The 14,225-nt window shown below is 42.6% G+C and overlaps 1 long non-coding RNA gene across 2 annotated transcripts; it reads left to right on the plus strand.

Annotated features, from left to right (window-relative positions):
* The first annotated feature begins 10 nt into the window (after positions 1-10).
* On the plus strand, positions 11-13,512 carry LOC310767195. Of its 2 annotated transcripts, XR_014550709.1 has the most exons (3): positions 16-11,005; positions 12,205-12,295; positions 13,089-13,512. It is a non-coding gene; the product is annotated as an uncharacterized lncRNA (long non-coding RNA). The 2 variants fall into 2 exon arrangements; XR_014550708.1 differs by having other exon boundaries at positions 11-12,295.
* Positions 13,513-14,225: the final 713 nt, after the last annotated feature.

Consider the following 14,225-nt stretch of genomic DNA (forward strand, 5'->3'; position numbering starts at 1 on the left):
GGATATAATATTAATCTTAATAATAATCTTAATAATAATAGTTATTTTCTTATTTATTTGTTGTTAGAAACATTGAGTTTAGCCAATCAACATTGGCTATGTGATATTATGACTGAAACAATGAAACTAATGGGCAATGCCCTCACTTTGAATTAGCTTGTTTGCCTTCAGAAATGTGATTGTGTAGCAAAAGCTGATTGACAATGTGAAGGAGACCTCATTTCTTTTTCTGTTAAGGAAAATGATATTTTAAAAGTCATTGCCTTTTCACACTTAGTCCTTTATTTTAAATGTTTTCATGTTTTGGTTTAATGGCTCATTCCTAGGCTAATACCTCCAAAGGAAACCAGGGAGTTAGAAGCATCTAGTACAGCTCAAATACACACATAGGTCTAGCAATCTGTTTTCACACACAAGCCTTAATTAAATTCTAACATCTATTAGAATCAATAATGTCTAGCACCCACAAATTCATAACAAACTTTATTTAGTGGATATAAATCACTTCACAACACAAAACCCTCAAAGCAATCTACAGGACATAAAAGGGAAAGTAAATAAACACCATAGGAGCCAACTCCTAGGGGCCAAGGGGGCTTTGGCCTCTCAGTAAAATATTTGAGGGGGCCGCCTTCCCCAGGTGATGGGCATTGCCATTCAAATGATGTGTGTGCACTGCTTCATGTGATCAGTTTTGTGGGATGGAGCTTACCTGCCCCCCAATGTGTTATTCAAGTTGGCACCCCTGAAAAACACAATACTGAACTTGCCTTGATTGTGCTGAAACCTAAAATTGAATCCTTTGTCCAGGTATGTACTTATAGGCTGTGCTGGATGCATTGATATATTTCTTGGAGTCAGTCCTATGCCATAGTATGGACTATATTTGGAGATAGATGTCATGGCAGCAGACTGACACGTGAGGGCTATGACCAAATAATAATAATAATATTAATAATAAAATTTTATTTATATCCCGCCCTCCCCAGCCGAAGCCGAGCTCAGAGCAGCCACAGTAAAATAATACAGCATTCTAAAATCAATTCATTATAAAATCAGTTCAAATCAAATTGATGGCAACCATTGGGCTAGAGTTCTGTGAAGAATTACCCTACAAAGCAACACTGATGGAAATCTAGGCCTGGGAAGTTTAAAGTGCATGTTTGAATGGGAGGGGGAAGCTGCAGCTGTTGCCCCCTGCCCCACACCAGCTTTTCACTGCTTCCCCCCACTACAGCTCTATGATTAAAATAAAAACTGCTGGGAAAAAAGAAACAGTTTCCCAGGGAAAGGAAGAATACCGTTTCTTCATCCTGCAGCCTTGCACCCTGCTGCTGTTGCCGTTAGACTGTCTTTGCACCCTCCACCCCCCGCCCAATCTCTCTTTCTAAGCATTCAGCAGGATCCAGGTTGGCTCGTGCCATGTTAGGTCTATTCGGCTGTCGAAAGTCACGGACGGAAATAGAAATGGGCTTTGACTGAATCGTAGCAGACGTTTGCAAAGGATAGAACAGACGGCGGCATCGGCAAGCAGAATGGGACGTACTAAAATAACCATGGCACCACATGGTTACACAAAATAGCCACATGCACGAGCGGCAGGTTTCAAAAGGAGTGCTTTCTATGGTAATGAATAAATGAAATTTGATGAATATTTAACAAGCCACCTGCTTAGCTATGGTAATTAAGTAGTTTACTGTAGGCACCATGGTGCAGATGGATCATTAAGTGATGTGAGAGGTGACCAGGTAGGGATATTTCAGTCAGAGTTGGGAAGATGGCGGGCAGAGCGAGTGAACTGTGGATTAGCCACCAAAGAACGCAAGGGCTTTTCCCCCCTGTCTCTTTGTTTGTGGATATGAGACACCTTGGGAATCTGATTTGAATCCTGGAAGGGTTTGGTACCCTCACCATGAACCCTCTTCGCAGAGGATAGTACACAGTCACAATCAGGTCTTCAGATCAGCCCGAATGGTACATAGGGATGGTGTCCCCAAAAGCAACATTCTAGCCCTTATTGTGCATTGTGGTGCTGCTAGGAGCTGGAGGCAACAGACAGTAGATCTTCACTCACCCCTTCTTTCCTAGTGGGGAAGGGGGCTGCATCTTGAGGTTCGCCCCAGGTGTTAAAATGTATTGAGCTGGCCCTGCCAAGGGTAAGTTATCCAAGGTGTCTTTTCTGGAGATGCTTAACAATAGTACTGTGTTCTTTGAGTTATATTTACAAATGTGTACATTACATGCAGGACTAACACACAGCTGTGTCTTTGAAATGCAACATGAGAAGTGGCCCAGAGTCATCTCCCGCTTGTGCTAATGCGTTCTCTTTCAGTGTTATCGTGACTTTTTTTCTGGTACAAAATGATCTTCCTATTAGTGCAGGGAGCTGGCAGGTGCTAATCTGAAGTTTTTTCGATAGCCAACTCATTAAGGAGAAAGCAGGTGTGAAGGGATACATTTGGTTTCTAAATAAGTTAGAAAAAAATAACATGATTGGCCTCTCAGTTCTAGCAGACTTTTTATACCTTTAACCAAGGGTAGGGGATAAGGTGGGAGACTTTTCTTCAAAATTTATTGTGACTACAGTGCAGGAGTGACCGCAGATGTCAGCATTCACTATTTCTTTATGTTCCCCTACCACCACAGAAAATTCTTGCAAATCAAATGTTCTATGTTAAATGAACTCCAATGTGCTTTAGAATTCTGTTGGGCAAAGCAAAGTGTATCACCCAGCTTCATTTTTTGCTGGTCAAAAATAGCATTTTCACTGTTAGGCAATTGAGATGTGCCATACAAATCAATATTACAGACTTTGAAGTTCCACGTACAGAAATATTGCAGGCTACAGAGATTCAGAAGTGCTACTGGCAGAAATCAATGCTCGAGAGTTGTTTGTGAAATAAAATGTACTTTTCAGACAAGAGCCTGTGAGGATTGGAATCCTGTGGTGAGGTTTATTGAAGAGATTTTATGCAGATTTCCACCAAAGTAAGTTTGAGGTTTTCAAGGATGTATTTCTTGTGCATTTTCACTGTAGTTTAGGCAGGCAGATACATCAGATGTATCCCTATCCAGATAGGTCTGATCTTTCCTTGGCTGTTCATGCACCAGTGAAGCCCAGGTTAGATGATTGCAGTGCATTCTGTGTAGGGCTGCCTTCAAAGTGGCTTGGAAAATTCAGCTAGTAAAAAAATGTGGCCACTTGAGCCCTGGTGGGAGCCGAAAGGTTGCCTCATATGACACGTATCCTATACCCTGCGCCAGTTGCACTGGTTGCCTGGGTGTTTATTAGCACAAATTAAAAGGCTTATTTTTAACCTTAAAACCTTGAAATGGCTTGGGCCTGACTTACATGAAGGACCCTCACCCATATTAGCCTGTCTGCAAGTGGAGATCATCATGTGCCTGCCTCTTAGAGCAGTTAGGCTGGAAATCACAAAGGAAAGGGACTGAGCCTATACCCGACCAGCTTTCCTACTGGCTCTCACTGGCCTTTGCTTGAGATTGTGCTTTGCTTTGTGAGATTGCTGCTGAATTTTAGTCAGTGGCATAGGAAGGGGTTTGTCATGGTTACGGGTTGCCCTGGGTGTCATCACTGAGGGGGGTGACAAAATGGCAAAAAATTATGTTTTTAAAATAAGAAATTCCCATCGCAGAAAAAAGGTTTTAAGTGCTTATGCTCATGATGTTAAGTAAATAAACCAGAAAATAACACTTGCAACTGTAAGTATCTTATTTTTCCTTTTAATAATTTCAATGTGGGGGGTGACAAGAAATTTTCTGCACCGGGTACCACTTGACCTTGCTATGCCACTGATTTTAGTCTGTATTTGAATTGCTTTGTTTTGGGCTATCTGGATGTTCTTTCTTTTAGTTTAGCTTGGCATTTATTAAATATGCTTATTGTGCTTGTTTTGTACATTTAACGTGTGAGTTGCCTTGATATGGCTTTTGCCCTTAACGGCATCCTAGAACTATTTCAAATAAAAATAAATAGATAGAACCCCAAGAAACATTTCAACATGTGGGTGCCACCAGTGAAAAAGCCCTGCTATTAGGGTGAACAGTTTAGCTTCAGCATAGAAGAAGGAAAGCATTGCCAGAAAAGGGATTCATATTTGCATATGCATATGTGTGTGTGTGTGTGTGTGTGTATGTATATGCAAATGTAGAACTACATTTCAGCACAATGGAGTAGACTGAGAACAGGTGACCTCTATGCTTCCTCAGTCTGCTGTCCAGGTGTGAAGTGCTGGTAGGTAATTTCAGGGCCCCTGTTCCTCTTTCTTTTGGTTCTTTATTTTTAAAACTGGACATAGAGAATCCCTTCAAATGGAGGCCTACTCACCAACAACCTTCAAATAGAGGAATATCCTTTGTAAAGTAGGTGGCAAGCAGGGGTGGAGAACCTTTTTGGCTGCATGAGTTGGAGCTTTTTCTGGTCCCACCCTTGTGGAACAACTTGGGCAGATGAATGGGGCAAACCACCTGTCAGTCACCTGATGTCATGATCATCCAAATCTGTTCCCAAGTGCCCGGTAGGCAGCTGGGGACTGATAGCTGAGTGCTTGGAAGCTGCAGTGCAAGGAGCTTTGCTGCTCCAGTAGCACCAAGCAGTTTGCATGGGATCCACTACTAAAATGGAGGGAAGACTCCTTTTTAGCAGCGGCTTCAACAGAAAACCCTTGGTGCTCTTGGAGCAAGGTGTACTCCAGCTGAAGGGCAGGGGGAGTGTGCCTTGCTCCAGCAAAGGAACCACCAGGATCTCATTTTAAGTGTCTTCTTGCTTTGTAGTTTCACCTGGATTCAGTTGAAAAGAACCCAGCAAAAGACTGAACTGGACTGAAGACAAGAGGAGCCATGATTTAAATCACAGTAACCTTGCATTTCTTTTTTTCTCTCCTCAGGATCTCATTTTAAGCTTCTTCTTCCTTTGTAGTCCCACTTGCCCACACCTGATAGTGTATGTGATATTTAGGGGAAATGGCCTTGTCGGTCAAAAGGTGAGGCCTGGTGCTCCAAATGTGGTCTGTGGGCTGAAGGTTCCCAACCCTGTCATAGCAGATCGCACATGGGTGAAGGAGGGAATGTGGAACAAGGCTTCTGCGGAACCAAGTGAGCTGGGGGTGAAGGTGTTCCTCACGCAGGCTATTTAGAAAGAAGCAATACGAAATCTCCAAAAACTGAAACTGGAGTTGAAGGATTGACGATGGAATGGCACCATTTGCATAGGTGCCAAGCATTCTTCTCTGCAAAGTTTCAAATAAGCTTCAAGAGTTCACTTAAGGATTGTTACAGAGGGGAGCGCAAGACCCAGCAGAGAAAATATAGTCTACCTATTGGGATTTCGTGATCTAGGGCTTGCAGAACTCTCTAGAGAAATGAATTCCTAATTTGCAGTAACAAGCTAGCTAATGTGTTCATTTCATCACATTATGGGGAAAACACGCTTTGTACTTGGAGCCATTATTGCTGCTGTTGACCTGCTCTCCTCAGGGAGTGGTGGGTGAACAAAAAGAAGTTGATCTGAGGTTCAGAAGCAGCTAGGTGACATTAGCCGGGGGGACCCAGAAGTTGCAGAAAGGGAACTTGCCGCTGCATCAGAGACCAGCCTGCCTAAGAATAATATTGCTGTGTTTTAAAAACAGCCATAGTTTGGTAGGAGGGTTGTGTTGGTAGTTCTGCATCCTGCTTTGGTACCTTGATTTCAAGCCTTTATTTATCCACCTAATTGTTGCTATGGAAATTCAATATTTAAAGAGGTAATTATTGCTGATCTTGTTGCATGTGTCCATTGCTGATGTCCAGCTGTTAGCTCTTTAGCTCCAGTCTAGCAGATTAATTACTGCTATTGATTACTTTGAGCTTCTCTCTTCACACCTGCAGTTTGTGTAATTAGCAAGTGGCCTCCTCCGAAAATTAGGAGCAGTTTTATCCTGGCACTTTGCCATTTCCCAGCCATGTGCTCTGCTCTGCTGAACAAAAGCAAATCTCCTTTAAATAGAGATATCTGGGCAATGAACTCCTTTGCCCCTTTCAAAATGTACATGCTTACTGCAGATTGCCCTGGCTTAGGAAATATTTCATCTAATTAGAAAAACACCCGTAATCACCAGATTCCTAAATGTTGGTGGGAGTGGTGGCCGTGCATGTGAGCAGCTTTTAATGTATGATATGGTTTCGGGAAGACCACAGCCCTAGTTGAGTGTTTGTTCTACTTGTGTGTAAACAACCCCTCCAGCGCATTGCCATTACAGCCATTACAGTGCCCCATGAGTGAAGAATTGGGGAGCCTCTCCATGCTATGTAGAACCCCACAGAACTCAGAGACAGAGGAATATCCTTACTTCAGACCTTCACCACTCTCAAACTCATATCATGGTATTGGTAATGCATTGGAGGGAGTGGGACTTGGCAGCGACCCCCTCCTCCCACTTCTATGTTAGTTTTTATGCTGGTAGAACTAAATTATGAATAAGGTTTTCATTTCCCCTCCATCATCATGGGGACTTCCATAAAATTAATGCCACCAAATTAAAATTGGTGGAGAAACTGTTGCAGGTGTGGATGTGGAAATGTGTCCTTATCAGCAACATGCAGACATTAAGTGTTATTCCTGCTTGTTTTAAAGAGTGCTTGCCTGGAATAGTCTTTAGTTCAGGGGCCACCAGTGTGATACCCATGGGTGCCTCTGCTCCTGCTGAATTTAGACTTGAAAGAATTCTGTTGTTGTTGATAGGAAAGGTTGTGGAGTGTGCTTGGTTGTAGTGCGTGGGGTTCCCACAACAGTTTCTTCAGCTGGCAAATATGCCCACGGGCCCCTAATGGTTGGACTCTCCAGTTCTAATTCCCCCTTCAGTGTTTCCATAGAAGCTATTTCTTCATATGGGAAGAAGTTCCAAGATGGCGAAGAAACGCAGTTGAACGCTACGTCAAAACAGTTATAATCTGGAAGCACCCCCGATTCTGTTGTTTCATGCTGCCTTTCTTTGTTTGTACATACACCATCATAAATAACATAATTCCACATTTATTTTCCTATGGTGGCCATGCATGGGCATATGGGCACAACAGCGTGACTGATGGTGACATTCTTGAAGCCATTCACCAGTCCTGAGAACAGCTTCAGAGATGATACTCAGAATAGACCAATGTGGGTTGTGTGAATTTCCCCCAAAGCTCCATGTGCAGCCTTAACTTCTAGGCTGAACAGAGCCTTCTTCGCCTCCTCTAATGTTATTTTTCAAAGCATGACTTACATCCATTCAAACCATCCAGTACTATTCCCTAGACAATACAAAGTCAACACCCTAACAGAACTGGGATGCTGTCGGGATATGGTCAAAGGTACAGGAAAGATGGCTGAGTTTGTTGTTTCTGCTTTCTGTTTCTGCATTTTATAGCAATCCATGCAGAACCAACTAAACGGTCCAGGTGGCCTGCAAATTGAGATTCCCATTTCTGCTAATTCTGTGTGTGCCTTATTATATCTTTCAGATGCATTAATATACTTGTGGGCAGTTCCTATCAGAGTCAATAGAACAGTTCCTGCTGGTTCTTGCCAAAGGAAATTCGGGGTGAATATCTGTTACAAAGATGGTTAGAAGAGAGTTGTGGGGTGGGGAAAGCATTTATTTTTGCTGGCTTGTCAAAATTGCTTGCTTTGGGGAGTTCCGTCTTGGACCTCAGAAGGACCCCACTTGGAATCTCATTACTGTTGCTGTTTCCAGATTAAATTCTAAATTGTGCTGGGTTGTTTGGAGACCTTTTGTGCCTCGTATTATTACAATCCTAAGAGCTATTTGAACAGCAGCCCAATGCCACTCTTGCTTCCAAGTCCCATTTGCCATTATTGCTGCTCTGTGAGAAAGAGAAGCAAACCTAAGTTGCTTTCACAGAGCGCAGAAAGGTCCGTGTCCTCATTGCAGCTAAAGCAGCCGAATTCTGTGATTTTCTTCTCCCTCACCTCTAGTTCAATTTTGACCTTTGTTAAAGAACTGGGTTGTTTCTGTCTGAAGCTATTATCCTGTGCTGCCCACACAAGGACAGAGTACCCAGAGACAGTGAAATGTGTTTCAACACCATTGGAAGTTATGATAAATGTGCTATCTGGGAGGGATTGTTGCATTTTTCCTAGGTACAGAAAAGTGCAGTTGGAGTACTCAGAAAGTGTATTAACCCCACAGCAGAAGCCCAGCCCAGAGGGATGATGAGAGGACACTGAGCAACACTGGAGGGTGTGTGTGTTAGTTGGGGGTTGTCTGTATGCATTTTTAGACAAATAAATCCACTGTGAAACTGATTCTCACTGTGGTGGTAAATAGAACCTCCAAGTTCAGAGGCAGACTATCTTCAAGGTAGCTGGGAATAAACAACAGACGTTAACTGTTGCCTTCATGCCTTCTTTGTGAACTTTCCAGAGACATTATGGCTTGTGTATTTTAACAACTGATAAGCCGGTGGATTGATATTGTGCTTTTAATAATTTATAATGCCTGTTTTGTGCTGAATCTGAAATCTTGTATTGTTAGCATTGTTCAAATGGACTGTTTTTTTAGATTGCTAGATTGCTTCTTTAAAAGTAAATTTGTTCTAAGCTGTTGGTTGTACTGATGTTTTGATATGTATTCTGGCCCTCGCATTGCTGTCTGTGTATCACGTGAGCTGCTTTCAGCACATCTGTGTGGGAAAGCATTGGCATTAAAATTAAAATTATAGAGCTATTGTCGTGGTGGCCCTATATTAAGGGTGAGTCAGCTGAATTGCAATTCCACCACTGCAATGAGAAATCAGGGGGAGGGGGTAGTAGGTTTTGCAGCTTACAGTTAGAAAAATGGCCCAGTGGGCTAAATTGAAACTTGGCAGGGTAGAAAAGGTAAGTTTGAGTATGGCTCATGCCAAACTGGGGATAGAAATGATGATAAATGGCTTATTTTGAATGAGTTGAACATTTTGCATGAGAGAAACTGGCATGTTCACAGGTGCTGTGTATTTTTCTTTCCATAGAATTTGCTTTACCCTCCAGAAAGAGTTATCTGCATGCCCTGGGCCTTCTGAGAATTGTGTGTGTGACGCCGAGGAATGGCTAATATGTGCTTTTGTCTAATAGTAGTGTATGTCGTCTGTAGCATATTTATTTATTTAGAAAGCATATTTTTGCGGCCAAGGTTAGTCAATGGTCTTTCATACGACCGTCTCCCACACATACACAGTATGAATGTACTGTGAGAGAAGATGACATGGATTGGGATTGGGAGGGGTGAATGCTGCAACAATAAGGGTAGCTCAGTCCTGAACCCACCACAATTCTAAAGGAATTCTAAAGCAACTTGAGAAACAGGAAGAAAAATGGAAGCCTACTTAGCAGTGGAAGGAATTTTTTTGAGAAATTGATGTGCATGTTTTGGCAAAGCATTAATTGCCTATTATATATTATTGTATCTTTATTCATCCCATAGATTAGATTAGTTGGCAGAATATACAAGCTTGCATACATAAATAAAAATAAATAGCTATTTTGGCTATTGTCGCTGAAACGAAACTTTCGCATTCAAGGGCCAAGTGCATTTGGCATATGCTTTGACTGATCATGCAGGAAGCACCTTACATGTCTTTGATGAACACTTGAGATCTGTCAGAGTATGACATAAATAATGCCACTCTTTAATAAGATTATAAAATTCCTCCTAATGTCTCTGAATGGGTAATATGCATGATGCACATACATTGTCTAATTGGGTGTTTATTTTTGGTGGGTGTGGAACAAGCAGTCTTGTTTTATTGTGTGTGTTTATGTGTGTAACAAAGAGATCCAGAATCTCTGCTCTCACCTTAATGAGTGAAGGTTACATTACTGAAATCTTTGGCAGATGAATTGATTTCAAACCCTGGCTTGATGATCCTACTAAGACACCCAATTAATTCTATTTTGCTACAAGCTAATTTATGGCTTTGTGCTTATTAAAAAAAAACCCCGAACATACAAACCAGTAGGAGATGAGGTAATGAATAATTCTACCTTTTCTTCACGCTCTTGTCTCGCACTCCACTACAGTGAGAATGGCAGAGGAAATATGAAAGGAGTGGCTTTTTGATGTATGAAATGTGGGTATTTTCTCATAGTGAGCAGTATCTGGCTGGTATAAACAAACACATAATCAGTCCCTCTAGGAAATGCTTAATTAGTGCAGTAAACATACATTTATTAATTGCTGTTACTTTTTCCTCCCTTTGTTTTCCAGGGTTGCTTTTTTTTTTGTTTCCGCATAAAAACTGACTTGACACTGAATGTATGCAGAATTAGTTTCTCTTTGCAGTTACTAGGGGGGGTGAGAAGCCTGATAAAATCAAGATGTTTCTTTCAGTAGAAGCCTGTGTGATCAATATTCCAGTAACTGGGTTTGTGCTAAACATGTTTTTTCTTCTGTATGAAAGGGAAAGAGGAAAGGAAGACTGGCTTGTTCAATAGCAATTTATTGCTTCTTTCTGCTTACTGTTCTTAAAAACAACAACAGCAAACCCCAAAAACACAAACCTTTCAAAATCATTGGTAGTAAAGCTTTCCCCTTTGAAGTTACAGAATAAGTTGTCAGGATATACTAGGGAATAAGCCATTCAAAAGCAAACACCCAGGTAATAGTTATTATGGCTACTGTATAATTTTCACACTGCTTTTTGGTGAAGTGATAGAAAGCAGAGTTGAGAGGAAGCTGTAAGTTAACAATTTCCCCTTCCTACTTTCCTGTTTTCTTAGTTGGAATCAATAAACCCCATGTGCTATTTCTACATTTGAAATATAATGCAATTATCTGAAAGCCTGCCAGCATAAGATCAGAGTTAAGGCTATCATCACATGCTGACTCAAACTCCACAACGCTGGGAAACTGGAAGCTAAGGCTGATGCCTTCACAGATGTGTGCCAACAGGGATGTGCAATCTCACAAATTGTGCTTGCCTACTTTACATGTGCACTTTGCACCCGCTCAAAAGGCGGCAGTTCTATGGGGTGAGTTTCATCACAGGGCAGTGTGTGTGTGTGTGTGTGTGTGTGTTTCAGTATCTGTGTATATGTGTTTCTGAGGAGATTTGGTGTGAGCAAGGTATGCATGGTGTTTCTCTGTGTGTGCACTCCATAATTTTGCATGTGACTCTGTCGGGTCAAGGTTCTATCTATCGAGGTGAAGGTGGGTGGAGCAATGGCTGCAAAGTTTACCTTTGTACAGTAGGCTAGTTTCCACACACACACACACACACACACACACACACACACACACACACCCTCTACCATCCAGGCATACTAGAGTCATTATCAGAGTTCAAGGATGTATTTCAGCCAGAAAAACACACAAGGAGGTTGCAAAAGCATGACAGCAAGGGGTGATGTGTGTCTGGAGAGGGCTTGCGTCCTGAGAAGAGTCCCACTGGCCAAACAGAGAGGCCTAACAGACTGTTTTTCACCCCCAGGCCTCATTTTCTGTCCCTCGCCCTAAGGTAGATCTATCAAGTCTAAAGTCTGTCCCCACCACTGGCGGAGGAAGAGGGGGCGGGGAGAGCACACTGCCCCCCACACCACAATCCCGGTGGGGTGCCATCGTGGCTGCCCCCCTGTGCTGGGTGCCACGCCCCCCGCAGGCGGTGCGCCACTCTCCCAGATCGCATGCCACTCCCCTTTGGGTGGCATGTCATGCCCCCGGGACACACACTATGCCCCTGCGGGTGGCATGCCATGCCCCCAGGACACGTGCCATGCCCCCCCGGGACATGCACCAGCCACACCCCTGCCTGCTCTCTGCCCCTGGTCCACCACTGGTCCCTACCCCTGATGTCTTGTATTGGGCACATAAACAAGCATCCCATGGCAGCTGAGTTACACCATTGCTCCACCCTTACTCCAAGAGTACTTCTGTTATTACAATCTCCCTTGAAGAGAAATTCATGGCTTCTGCTCACAGAATTGAAGCTGAGTCTGAGGTAATGATGGTTGACAGGACTTGTGACCTGAGGGAACCAGGATACCAACCGCTAAGGGTTCAGACAGGCCCCATGTTTGCCCCAAGGGGGAAACCACACACACACACACACGGGTGTAAGATTGGTATTGTAAGTCGTATGCAACACTCTTGCCATATGAATGCTTTCCAGTTTTCATGGCTCATTGCTGACATTTCTCACCTTTGCTCTCTGCCAATATATTTCTTGTCGCAGAGGTCCCTCGTTCTGCCTTGCAGTGTGCTTGGAGACTTCACAGTGAATCTTAGAATGGCAGGTTATTTCATTCCAGGAGAGCACAGGCAATGTAAGCAAACAATGGAGAGCAAATAAAAAGGGTATGGCAAGTGTGTGCGAGAATATTGTCATCTTTCTAAGGACGTGTGCAATGTTGGATGTGGTTGGTGGTTTGCTGATGTAGGAAGCCTGTTGGGTCATGTTGTCCCTGCAAGGGATTCTACAATGCATGTAGCCAGTAGGTATGCATTTATACTACTGTCAGAAGGGTAAATAGCAAGAGAATCTATTTTCTCCTCTTTCTGATTTATCCTCCTTTTAAATCAGGGCAGGGCAGCCACTTCGACACAGTCTCCCCCAACCTTGTGCTGCTTTGGATTACAACTCCCATCCCTGACGACTGGCCATACTGCAAGTCTTTGTTGCTACTAAGAACCACCGTGGATGCAATGGTAGAGATGCAGGAAAAGGATTTCCTGCGGGCTTTTCAAAAAACATAAAAAGAAAGCAGCTCTGTTTTTATGATTTGGATCAGAACTATGTATTCTGCCCAGCTAAAAATGCCATGAAGCCCTTTGGGGAAATGCAAGTTTATGTTAGGGATGAGAAATCTGTAGCCGGCCCCCTTCAGATGTTGCTGGACTCCAACTCCCATCAGCCCCAGTCAGCATGGTTGATGATCAGGGATGATGAGATTTGTAGTTCAATAGCATATGGTGGGCCAGTGGTTCCCTATCCCTGTTTTACTCTTTGCTCCATTAGGCAAATTAGGAGCTGTCAGAGGCTTATTTAATTCAGGACGTGTTGACACCCACCTCATGGTCCTCATCTCAGTCTCCCCCACTGCTTGCTTTTACATTAAGGAAACCACAGGAAGCCCTGCTCACAGGTTTCCCACATCATATCTCGGCTTGGCACTAAAAGTGACAAGGTGGATGAAACATAATCATCTTGGAATGACAGCTGTGTCATCATGTTTGAATTACAATTGCCACCTTTGTATCCCTGGCAAGTTATGGACAGTTCAGCTACCCAGAGCATCAGTGGGAACTAAAGGAGAAGGACGTCAAGAGGCTCATTGCATTCGTGGTATAATCAGGAGCATTTGGCTGCATAATTTTACTTATTTTTTTATAGTTGAATGCAGAATTGTCCTGTCTTACCATTTTTTTTTACTGGTTGGTAACAATACTATGCATTCCTGTTTCTACATTATTTAACAATGCTTTGTTGTTGTTCTCTGTGACACCAGAAGCCTTTTTACAAAATAAAATAAAATACATATTTCTGAAACTGAAGGAAAGGTCAATTGAAGTTTGGGATGCACAATTCTACCTTTATGCCTATCCTAATTGTATTTATTTGCCAAAAAATCTATACCACTGATATTAAGGAGAGAAAAATTGTGGCGACGAACAGCATAAAATCAACAATAAAAGTACATTAATAAAATCAATAAAAACACATACCACAAATCAATAGAACAGATTAATCAGAATATTAGATTAATATAGCTGGATTACCTCTCAGGAAAAGCCTGGGCGATCAGATGTGTTTTAAGCAGGTGCCTAAATGACAATAGTCTGGGTAATTGAGTATTGAAAAAAAAGGAATAATGTACATTTGTTGCAATCAATCGAAAGGTCAAGTGTGAACGCTGCAAAAATGGCCAGTGGCTTCAACTGAAAAATTATCTAGCAATGCATTACAGGAGGCACTGTATTTTTGCTCATTTAATCATGCCTCTGAAGGGCAAAAGTTTCAGTTCCTCATGCAGGAATCAGATTTAGTACCAGAAACCACAGAGGCTAGAGTTAGGAACTTGGGGCTGTGGACTGAAAGGTTCCCCTGCCTATGATAATCTCTCAGGTTCTGAGTCGTGTCAAGGACCATTTATGTGTTTGACCTGACCTGGTGGGCTATAAATACTTCCAGATCAAACCCTTTCTGTGCCTCTGCAATAGCCAGTGTTGGCCTGGAAGCCTCTTGCAAAGGCTTTT

The sequence above is a fragment of the Podarcis filfolensis genome (genome assembly GCF_964270895.1).
Source record: "Podarcis filfolensis genome assembly, chromosome: 7".
In the NCBI taxonomy this organism is placed as follows: Eukaryota; Metazoa; Chordata; class Lepidosauria; order Squamata; family Lacertidae; genus Podarcis; species Podarcis filfolensis.